Consider the following 12578-nt stretch of genomic DNA (forward strand, 5'->3'; position numbering starts at 1 on the left):
TAGACGTTTTGAAAAGTCGGGGTGTTACACATGTGCACTATTTAAAAAAATATTTTCGACATTTGGCAATATTATTTTTTTAACCATATATAGAAATTTGGTTGAATTAAGTTGACTTCATCCTTATTTTTCCCATCTTTCTCTCCCAACGATTCTCTCGCGGCTTCTCACTGTCAATTTTCTCCCAAGGCTTCTCACTGACGATTTTTTCTCGCCGCTTCTTACTCACAATTTTATTCACAATTACGATTATACTTACCTTCACCGATGTGTATTCAGTGGTCAATTTCGAGCAGAGAGTTTGAAGTTTTGAAAGCTTTAAAGGTTTGAATTCGATTGCATGTCATTAGTTACTTGATTAATTCATGTTTAATTCTCTTTCTTCTGATTCAACTTTAGTTTGTGTAATACCCCTTTAAAATAGAAGTTTAATTCATTTTGAAGTTTGTTAGGTTGATTTATTACTATTGAATTACTTGTTTAATTCATAATAGATACAAGTTTGATTCAGTCTATAAATCATTCTCTAGTCTTTTTATTAGTTACTTGTTTAAATTCTTTCTTAATTCACTCTTCTGATTTAACTATAATATTGTATAATATACTTTTAATACAAGTTTAATTTATGTTGCAGTTTGTTGGTTGATCTGTTATGATTGAATTACTTCCTTAATTAATAATAGATACAAATTTTATTCAATCTATAGATCACTCTCTGGTCTTTTCATTAGTTACTTGTTTAAATTCTTTCTTAATTCACTCTTCTGATTTAACTATAATATTGTATAATATACTTTTAATACAAGTTTAATTTATGTTGCAGTTTGTTGGTTGATCTGTTATGATTGAATTACTTCCTTAATTAATAATAGATACAAATTTTATTCAATCTATAGATCACTCTCTGGTCTTTTCATTAGTTACTTGTTTAAATGCTTCCATAATTCTCTCTTTTGATTCAACTTTAATATTGTGTAATACACTTTTAATACAAGTTTAATTTATTTTGCAGTTTATTTATTGATTTGTTATGATTGGATTATTTGTTTAATTCATAATAGATACAAGTTTAATTTTGTCTATAGACTGCTCTTTGATCTTTTCATTAGTTACTTGTTTAATTAATGCTTAACTCTTTTTACAAATTCAACTTGTGTAATACATTTTTAATAATGTGCAAGAAAATATATGACTAATCTCGTTGTGCTGCTTTACTTCAATGAACGATGGGATTCTAGCAACAAATATATTAATTACTTGGTAGATCGTTTGTTGATAAATACGGAATCAACGTTTGCCACCCTCGTTTCTTTGATTGTTGCTCAATTGTCAATAAACACATCAACAAGTAAAGTTGAAATAAAATATAAAATTAATGAACGGTCTTCTCCATTCATATTCATAATGATATGAGGATAAAAGTATCTGTTGAAACCAAAAAGGAACATTTAGATATGACAAGATACCCTTTGTATATCATAACAATTGAAATCAGTCAATTTGGAGATTGATTTCACCCTCGTTCACTGTTATGTTCAGACACTTCAGAAGATATGAGGGTTATACACAATTTGTACTTCTCTAATACATTTAATGGTATTGATGATGCAATAGGGTTAATTTGGTTTTGGATCATGTGAGAAAGTTGATGAGTTAGAAGAATTATAACCAGACATCATTGTTACTCCCAATCACTCTTTATTTGAGAAAGATCAAGTGTATAAGAATAAATATGTCCTCACCCGTGCACTAAAAAGACATTTCATTCTTAAACATTTTCAATTCAAGACATCAAGATCAAGCTCAACTAGGTATTTAGAGAAGTATGAATTGTGTATAACCTTCATATCTTTTGAAGTGTCTGGACGTAATAGTGGAACGAGGGCAGAATTAATCTCCAAATTGACTGATTCATTTTGTGATACACAAAGGGTATCTTCTCATATCTCGATGTTCCTTTTTGGTTACAACATATACTTTTATCCCCATATCATTATGAAATGGAGGAGACCGTTCATTAATTTTATATTTGATTTCAATTCACTTGTTGATGTGTCTACTGACAATTGAGAAGCAATCATAGAAACGAGGGTGGCAAACATTGATTATGTATTTATCAACACACCATCTACCAAGTAATTAATATATTTGTTGCTAGAATCCCATCGTCCATTGAAGTAAAGCAACATAGCCAGATTATTCATATTTTTTCTTGCACATTATTAAAAAAGTATTACACAAGTTAAATTTTTAAAAGAGAATTAAGCACAAATTAAACAAGTAACTAATGAAAAGACCACAGAGCGGTTTATAGAAAAAATTAAACTTGTATCTATTTTGAATTAAACAAGTAATCCAATCAACAAACAAATTGCAAAATGAATCAAACTTGTGTTACACAATATTAAAGTTGAATAAAAAGAGAGAATTAAGAAAGAATTTTAACAAGATACTAATGAAAAGACCAGAGAGTGATTTATAGATTGAATTAAACTTGTACTATTATGAATTAAGCAAGTAATCCAATCATAACAAATCAACCAACAAACTTCAAACTTGTATTAAAAGTGTATTACACAATATTAAAGTTGAATCAGAAGAGTGAATTAATAAAGAGTTTAAACAAGTTACTAATGAAAAGAAGAGAGAGTGATCTATAAATTGAATTAAGCTTGTATCTATTATGAATTAAACAAGTAATTTACTCATTCCTTTTCGACTCGATAGGGATTGCAATCTCGAGAGAGGGAGCAACAATTGACCTCCGACAATAGGTAGATGGGGTGGGCTACAATGGATACAGTGAAATCAATCCTGATTTCGCAAAGCCACTTGACTGTAAGGAAAGGGGCATGCATCTTTTTTTGGTAAAGAAAGAGGGGAATCTTAACAAATCAACCAACAAACTGCAAAATGAATGTATTACACAATATTAAAGTTAAATCAGAATAGTAGATTAAGAAAGAATTTAAACAAGTAACCAATGAAACCAACAAAGAGTGATCTATAGATTGAATTAAACTTGTATCTATTATTAATTAAACAAGTAATGCAATAGTAACAAATCAACCAACAAACTGCAAAACTGAATTAAATTTCTGTTTAAAAGGTGTATTACACAAATTTGTGTTTATTTCGTCCTTTTCCTCATTTATTTTTTGAATGTCGAATCTACCTTTTGATATTTACACAACCTTCAAGTATCAATTGTTCTTCATTTAGTTTGTTATTGCTGATGTTGTTATTGGGATAGGTCTAAGATTTCAAAATCAACTGATATGGTAAATTGTATGTGGTGTGATTGCATTTTCATTCCAATGGTTTAGCTTTTCTCTGTTTCTTAAGTTTTTTTTTTTGTTGTTTTACTGCCTTGAATGACATGTGAACCATTTTCATGCCTTTATTTTGCCTACTTCTCGAGATTCAGATTTTATTGGCTACCTATGTTACATTTTGAATCCAATGACACCATTTCCAACTAGTGAAGTGCCTCTGCTCATTTGGCCTTTTTTGTGCATTTATTAGAATGTATCCATTCATTATATGTTTATGTTACTTAATGTGAATATGATTAGGGTGGGTTTGGATGGAGTGATAATCGTTTAAGATTAATATTAATTAATTAGCCTCGACATGATTGCTTTGAATGGTCTCAGTTAGTGTTAAAAGAGTTATTTGTTGAATCTTAAGTTTGGTTGGCATCGTTTCTAGTCGTTGGGTTGCTTTACTGTTTGCCTAGTTCAGCCTGTGCGCTTGTTTTCCTTTACTTACCTTGTTAAGTTGAGGAATCGTCATTCTCGTACCTATTTGTGATACATGGGAACCTCATCCTTCATCTTTTAATATGTTTCGATAGTTTGAAAGCAAGTAGAATTGTGAACGTGCGAATGTCCATCTATCTTTGGTTTCTTCCTCTATTTCAGCATGTTTTCATAGTTGTTAAGAGTAGTATTGTCATTCCTTGAGCCTACACTCTGGATGTGACCGGCACTTGAGAACCATCGCTGGTCCCCAAGCGAGCCCTTGCCTGGCTCAATACTCGGCGGAAGACTCACTCAACAACATAGGAACTCAAATGCAAAAATATATTTAATTGTCTTAAAACAAATAACTCAGAAAGTTTAAAAATATTCAACTAGCCAAAATGAGGCAACTCAAGTCTTAAAACATTAACAAGGAAAATAAAAAGAACTCCTCAAAATACTATTGTCTATGAAGCCTCTAAATACGATGATGGAAGTCAGGACAAGACCCACAACATCTTAACAAACTGAAAAGTAAATGTGGAATCCTCTGAAAACAAGAAGGCTCACCAAAGCTAATTGGAACTGCAAATGGTATCAACTGAGCGCCAGTTGATAACCATGAACACATGTATCTGCATCATGAAACGATGCAGGCCAAATGACATCAGTACATTGAATGTAAGAGCATGCAAGGGAAAACTGAAACATTAATATAAGTTTGAAATGATAAAAAAGAAGACATATGTAACATCCCGCCTTAGAAAGAGCTTAATATAGAAAGAATTAATTTGGAAAGAGCCAATTTGAGTTTTGTTCAAGTTAAACTTATGATGTGAGTTTTGGGTCAATTTCAAACGACCATAACTTTCAGTACAGGATGAGTTAGGTGGCCCATAAGATATCAAATGAAAGGTCTTGAAATCCTCTTTCCAGCGCCACTGAGTTTGCTAAATTTCGAGCTCGTATGAGGGAGATATGCCCATTTGAAGTTAGCATGTCCAGTTAAGGAAAGTTACCCAAAATTATTAGGGGTATTTTAGTCTTTTCCTTACCCCATTAGATTAAAATCATTTTTGGTATTATTTTGGGGTCAAATCTGATTTGGATCAGTTTTACAAATTCCATATATGCTTAGGGTTTTGAGAAGAGTTCAAGAAGAGGAGAAAACGAATAAAGCCAAGGCGTTCATCAAGTTTTCTTGCGAATCAAAGGTTGTTTCGCTAAGGGTTTAATCCCTAGGAGGTATGTGAGTTGTCATAGTGTTGGGTTTGTTCACCCACATGCCAATCATGTTATTTTCAGTGCAATTTCGTTCTTGAAGATGAAGAATTTGAGTTCTTGATGAGTTTTCTTGAAGTTTCATTTGCAATCTTGATTGTTGAGGTTTTGATGGATTCTTGAGATAAGTGTTAGTAGTTTTGAGTAGATTATCGTGTACTAATGTTGTGTATTCGAATCTAAGTAAGTTGAGAAGAAACCATTCGATTCTGGGCAGGGGTTGGCGCGCCGCAACAACAGTGTGCCACTCAGTGTGCCCTAAACCCCCTTCAGTAGTTCAGGGGCTGGCGCCCTGCGCCACTTAGTGTGCCAGGGTCGCTAGGTCCCCTACTCTTTAATCCTTCTTTTCATATGAGTTCCCTCGAATCGTACCCATGTATTCTAATTGATCTCTACACTCTAAATTACATCTAAACATCGAGACATCATCCATAAAATGAGATCATAACCCTTGAATCCATAATCAAATTCAAGGTAAAGTAAAGAGTCAAGTCTTAAGAGTTTCTTCGAGTCTTTTGCAAAACCTTTTAATTTTTTTTTAAGACTTGAGCATTTGAGTTTGAGGAAGAGTAGAGTTGTGTTCATTTTCTTCAAAATGATATATGGGAACTAAGTATTCCCAAGAGTAAATGTTTTTACATTTAAGATGAGAAGAAACACCGATTTCTAAAAGAGTTCTTGAGCAGTTTTGAACAATATCTCTTTTAAGAGAAATATTTTGAGTAATAATCTCAAACCAGAGAAAAAGTTATGTTTTTAAACATATGAGATAAGTTATATTTTTGGGAGTAGTATTGACCACCGATATGGAGACGAGTTTAGATAACTCAAAGTCCTCATAAACCATGTAGCTAACGTGGGTAGAAAGGGTCATACTTTTTAGATGATTCCTTATTGCTTTTAAGCATAGACTAGTGGATCCACTTAGTTAGTAGGTCCTATACCCCGACAAAGTATAAGACAAGTTTGGCAGCGTGAGCTAGACATTGTATCATCAAATAGCTCATAGTGATGGTTGTCGGTTAGATAATCTCCCACAAAGATATTTTGTATTCTTATATACAATAGAGTTATTTTGTATTCTTGCATACAAATTGAGTTATATTGTATTTTCTAATATATTGAGTTATTGTCTACTGTTTTAAAAGTTTTTCTTTATAATGCATCTTTACTACTGCTTTATATTGAAATGAGTTGAGTAAGTTTGAGTATCCATAAGTTTAGTTGAGACGATGTAAGTTGTTTCTTCAGTTCCAGTTCAAGCTTATGTCTTGTTTAGATTTTCCCTTGCATGCTCGTACATTCCATATACTAAAGCCATTTGGCTTGCATCTTTAATGATGCAGATACATGTAATCAGGATCATCAACCGGCGCTCCGTTAATCCAGTCGTGTTCCAAAATTGTTTGGTGAGCTTCCTTGCTTCCGGAGGGTCTCTTGTTTATTTCTAGTTATTTCAGTTTTGTTAGGATGATCAGGTCTTGTCCCGACATCCCTCATAGTATTAGAGGCTTCATAGATAGATAGGCAGTAGTTCATGAGTCTTTTCATTTTCAGTTGTTTATGTTGAAACTTGAGTTGCCGCTTTAGCTAGTGAATGTTTTACTTCTAAAATATCTGAGTTTATCTTTGAGGCAATTGAGTAAAGCTTCCATTTGAATTTATTGTTTTATGAGTAAGTTTTCCGCTAAGAGTTAAGCCAGGCCAAGGGTTCACTTGGGGCCAACAATGGTTCTCGAGTGTCAGTCACGTCTAGGGTGTAGGTTCGAGGCATGGCCAATTTGGTATCAGAGCCCAAAGTTCAAGAGCCCTAGAGTGTCTATGAAGCCGTGTTTGTAGAGTCCTAGTTATCGGTGTGAAGCGCGGCACATCTATAATTAGGAATCTGTAACATTTAGGAACTATCTCACTTTTTCATACTCTTTTCGTTCGATATAGTTCATCTCTATAAGTTTATCTCTAATTCATGCTTATGCGTATCTTTCAGATCATGCCTCTACGAAGAGTTGTTGGAGGTCGTCCCGCTAGGAGGAATGTTGAACCACAGGATCAGGGGTACCCAATGCACCAGAAGTGCAACCCCAAAGAGAGGTCACTAATGTTGAGTTCCGGGATGCTATCCGGAAGTTGAGTCAAGTGGTGACCAACCAAGCTGGGCAACAGAGAGAGGTTCGACATGATGTGACTGATAAATCCAGAATTCGAGAATTTTTAAGGATGAAATCTCCGGACTTCACCGGTTCAAGTGTCACTAAGGATCCGGAGAATTTTATGGAAGAGTTGCGGAAAGTGTTTGAGGTGATGCACGTGATAGATGCTGAGCGAGTGGAACTAGCTGCATACCAACTGAAGGGTGTTACTATAGTGTGATTCGACCAATGGAAGAAGGGTAGAGCTGAGGATGCATCAATTGTGAGCTAGGCAGTGTTTGAGGAGGCCTTCTTGGGGCGTTTCTTTCCCCGTGAGATAAGAGAGGCAAATGTAAGAGAATTCCTCACTCTTAAGTAGAAATCTATGAGAGTACGTGAGTACAACCTTAAGTTCACCCAACTATCCCGTTATGATCCGGAGATGGTTGTTGACATGAAGAGCAGGATGAGTCTGTTTGTTGTTGGGTTGTCTCGTTTGTCAGGTAAGGAAGGCAAGACAACTATGCTGATAGGAGATATGAACATAGCAAGACTGATGATCCATGTGCAACGGTTTGAGGAAGAAAAGCTGAGAGATAGAGAAGAGTTCTGAAACAAGAAAGCTAAGACTGCAGGAAATGAGTCCGGACAACAGAAGAGTAATGCAAACCGGTCATCCTTCCAGCAAAAGCAGAAGGGACCTGCTCCATCATCTACTCGTGCACCTGCACCAAGGAACAAAGGTGAGTTTAAGAATCAAAGTTCACAGAATTTTAGAGCTAGACTTGCACAGTCTCAATGTAGTGTGGCACAAGGAGGTAATGGGACTCCTGAATGTGCTAAGTGTGGTAGGAACCACTCAGGAGTGTGTCGTGATGGCTCCACTATTTGCTACAAGTGGGGTCAGAATGGTCACTTCATGAAAGAGTGCCCTAACAACAGGTAGGGCGGTGGTAATGGTGGCAATAGAGCCCAATCTTCTTCAGTGGCTTCGCCAGACAAAGCTACACCTAAAGGAGCTACTTCAGGGACAGGTGGAGGAGTAAACCATCTTATGCTATCACCAGTTGCCAAGAGCAAGAGATTTCGCCAGATGTTGTCACCAGTATGATCAAAGTCTTTACTTTTGATGTATATGCTTTGCTAGATCCAGGAGCGAGTCTATCTTTTGTGACTCCTTATATTTCTATGAATTTTGATATTCTTCCTGAGAAACTTCTTGAGCCCTTCAGTGTTTCCACACCTGTTGGTGAGTCTATTATAGCTGAGAGAGTTTATCGTGATTGTGTCAATTCTGTCAATCACAAGGACACCATGGCTGACTTAGTCAAATTAGACATGGTAAATTTTGTGTGATCACTGGTCTATTATCTCTTTTCCATGTATCCAATTTTGCGATACAAATGATAGGATTCTCTAGTTTCTAGGTTTGTTCTTCTTTAAATACATTTGTTATTTGTAGTTGTAGCATGTAGTAGATATCGTTTCACTTAGCTGTTGCATTTAAGCAAAGATTAATAGTTGTGAATTGCTTCTTTATCTTTGAAATTATCTTTCTCCTTTGCAAATTTTGGGTTTATTAATTTCAACTTACAATGATCTACATGTTCTTTGAGTGTTGTATTGGATACATATTAGTTCACTGTTTTATATATATATATATATGCTAAAATTGGTGTGGTTATTTTGTTACTCTTATTGTAAGTAAGTGCTAATGTTTATCATTTATGCTCTTTTTCGCATGAAATCTGCCCGAGTTCATCATAAACTCATATCTCCTATCCTTGCCTCTTGAGTTGAGTCGAAACTCAACATTTCTCTTATATCGAATCAGACGGGTCAATAAAACCGATGAACAGGGCAGTGAAGGCAGTATACAAGGCTGGAAAGCTGAAATACAGGGCAAGCGAAAAAAATGCAGGAAATCGAGCAGATACATGTTGTATACATCCGTATACATTAGTATACATTTGTAAATAGGCAGTATACACTGATGTACAATAATTGTATACAATGGATACATGGACGAAAAATGGGTCAGACCCAAAATAAAGTGCAACGGCAGTTTTAAAAGATTGAGTTATTTAGATTACGACAGATTGAACTAAATTGGGCCTGCCAGCCCAACAGTTTGAAACTTGGGCAAGGGCCCAAGTTTATGATCTCCTTTCCCCTTGATTGTATTTGATTTATTTCTTGTTTAACTAACTTCATTTGTTTTGGTTTTAATTTAATTAACTCCCCAAAAAATAATATTTTTTATGTTAATTGAAATAATTAAGTTCTTATTATTTCCTTACTTTGTTATTTATAAAAATTGTTTCCCTAAAAATTATTTTTTTAATACATTTCCTTTCAAAATATATTTTAAAATGGGTTTTTCTTTACTTAGTTAATTTTCAAAATTAGTCAAATATTTAGTCAAGTCATAGGTTAACCACACGTTAGCGGACATTTCAAGGGCCTAACACTTTCTTAAAGTGTAAATTGAACCCCGAACCTCCTTTGATATTTTCAAATGATTTTTCTGCTTAATTTTCTTTCAAAAAATTAAGTGACGATTCTCTTTTAAAATCGATTTTTCTTTACAAGTTAAGTTGCATCGATTTTTATAAAACTAAGCCTTTTTATTTCTTTTTTCGATAAAACAGACTGAATTGAACTTGTATCTATTATGAATTAGACAATTAATTCAATAGTAACAAATCAACCAACATACTTCAAAATAAGTTAAAACTTTTATTTTAAAGGTGTATTACACAAACACTAAAGTTGAATCAGAACAAAGAGAATTAAGCATGAATTAAACAAGTAACTAATGACATGCAATCAAATTCAAACCTTTGAACCTTTCAAAACTTCAAAACTTCAAACTCTCTGCCCGAAATTGATCACTAAATACACATCGTTGAAGGTAAGTATAACTGTAATTGTGAAGAAAATTGCGAGTGAGAAGCGGCGAGAGAAAATCGCCAGTGAGAAGCCGCGAGAGAAACGTTGGGAGGGAAAGATTGAAAAAATAAGGATGAAGTCAATTTAATTCAACCAAATTGCATATATGGTTAAAAAATATAATGTTGCCAAATGTTATAAATATTTTTTAAATAATGCACACGTAAGTGATTTACCCATAAATGAATGGGCACCTCCAAAATCAAGAAGACTACCAATATTTGAGGAGATATCTACTTTCAAAGGCCAATTGGCTTGCTGATTGTTGTCAAGTAGTTAGTAATAGGTGGGTGTTGGATAGATAGGTGTGAAATATGAGTCATTTGAATTAGGTGAAAATAAATAAATAAAAGCCTGTGAACTATGTAAATTATGATGTAGATGAGATTTTGTGGCAAAGTTTGGGAAATGAACTACTCTATTTTTTGGTTGTTGCTGTTTTAACCTTCTATTATTTGAAATCTTTAAGTTTGATTAATTCAAAATTGTGTTGAATACATCTTTTTTAAAGAAGATAAATCATTTCCTGCCCACAAAAAACTGACAAATTCAATCTAATCAACCCCCCACCCCTCCCACAATATTTTTTTAAAAAGTTTGATTTGACTTCTAAAATTAAAAACCTATTAAATTTGGTTTGATTTTGATTGAAGTAAAAAAGTGATTCAAATAAATTATATTGATGCTATTTAGAAAAGAGTTAGGTGTCAAAAACACATCTAAACCATTTCTTTTTTTGAGTTTCATTTCTAAACTATTGGGAAACCATTTCTAAATTATCAGCCATTAGTTTGAGAAACACACTTAGACAATATCATAGTGTTAGATACGACCATACGTTCTTATCAACACCACACAATCCATCCAAATAGAACCTTAACTCCTGAGCACAACTATGTTCTTCATGTTCGGATCAAATCACTCATTTTCACTGGATCAACCCTTATATTACAAGGGGTTACACATGATCTACATGAAAACATTATCGATGATAGAGATATTGTATTCTTGATTCTTTTTTGCAAGAGTTACTTATATTACAAGGGGTCATCAACTAAATACCTTTTCTGTTTACCATCGACCACAATATGAATGGTTAGAGACATACTTAAGGTGTTTTTGTGCGGAAGACACTTTTAATTCGTCTGATTATTTATCAATGACAAAATATTGATATAACACATTTTACTATAGTGCAATTCAGACAACACCGACCCTTTATGGAATATCCCCCTAAATTTTGCCCGATTTATCATATCATAGCAAGGAATTTTTTACCAAACAAATTCATTATTTAAATCAATTCATCAAAATAATACATTTTGTTAAATTTTACAAAATTAGTATAAACGTATTTCGTGGTAACGTTTTAGGGCATACTTTCTTTTTAAAATATTCAGTTGTGTTAAATATTGTGGTTGGCGGTGTTAAGTAAACGTTACTATGAGTAACTTTTTAAGCCAAATATGTTACTCTGAGGTACATTTTACACCTAAAACATTACTCACAATTAGAGTTGTCAATATGGGCTGGCCCACCCCATCCGAGCCAACCCATACATGCTTAGAAATTCGACGGGCCAGGCAGGGCTAGCCCATTTTTTGTGTGGGCCAAAAAATGGTTTGCCCAGCCCACAAGTACGTGGGCTACGGGCTTTTCCGGGCCAACCATCTTTTCTTAAAAGTATATTTTTTATAATTTTTTAAATTAAATTATAATTTAAAAATATTATTATAAATATCGACAATGGTGTTAGTGTTAGTATTTGTTAATCAAATGCACAAATAAAATTATCTTTATAATATTTATTAAATTTGATTTCAAGTAAAAGCAAAAATGGCTAAATAGAAATATTAACCTAATTGTTTTTCAATGATCATAATAAAAATCTCTTTTCTTAAATGGGCTCCAAAAATCATAGTCTAGCCCTATCAAATCACGGGTTAGGCCAGGCCGGCCCAACGGGCCTAACCCATATTGACGGCTCTACTCACAATAACGTTTCTTACGAATCCAATCACAGGCCATCAAATCCTACAACGTTGCAAATTTAGCTATTAAACGATACTATTAGTAACATTTTGACTTTAAAATGTGACCGTCAATTACGACACTATGTCAAAGTCACATTCCTCCATTTTCCAAACTAACCACATATGATTATAAAATAAATTTTGTTGTAAGGAATATTTTGCATATTCCAACAATATTCAACAAAGTTTTTACTTGTGTAGCCCATTGTTGAAATAATATTCACAAAACTTCATCAGGTATGAATTAAATAAGTCAATTTAATATATCATACTATGTTAATTAAGTTCTTAATATAGCTTTTTTATTATTTATTTATTAATATTTTAAAAAAAAAATGTCTTATGTTTACGTGTAGGATAAAAATGACAAATTTTGAACATAATGTGATAGTTGTTTTGTATTGGAGTGGTTAAATAATTACTGATATGAATAGATTCAG

The 12578-nt window shown here is 33.5% G+C and overlaps 1 long non-coding RNA gene across 1 annotated transcript in view; it reads right to left on the reverse strand.

The window, feature by feature from the left end:
* The window catches only part of LOC125825408 (uncharacterized), a 22845-nt gene extending 12459 nt beyond the window's left edge, over nucleotides 1-10386 (reverse strand). Inside the window, exon 1 of the long non-coding RNA XR_007442857.1 lies at nucleotides 10300-10386. This is a non-coding gene — a long non-coding RNA (uncharacterized LOC125825408). The remainder of the gene's footprint in view (nucleotides 1-10299) is intronic.
* Nucleotides 10387-12578: the final 2192 nt, after the last annotated feature.

Source organism: Solanum verrucosum, unplaced genomic scaffold, assembly GCF_900185275.1.
Source record: "Solanum verrucosum unplaced genomic scaffold, falcon-dt-bn FXZP01000101.1, whole genome shotgun sequence".
NCBI lineage: Eukaryota > Viridiplantae > Streptophyta > Magnoliopsida > Solanales > Solanaceae > Solanum > Solanum verrucosum.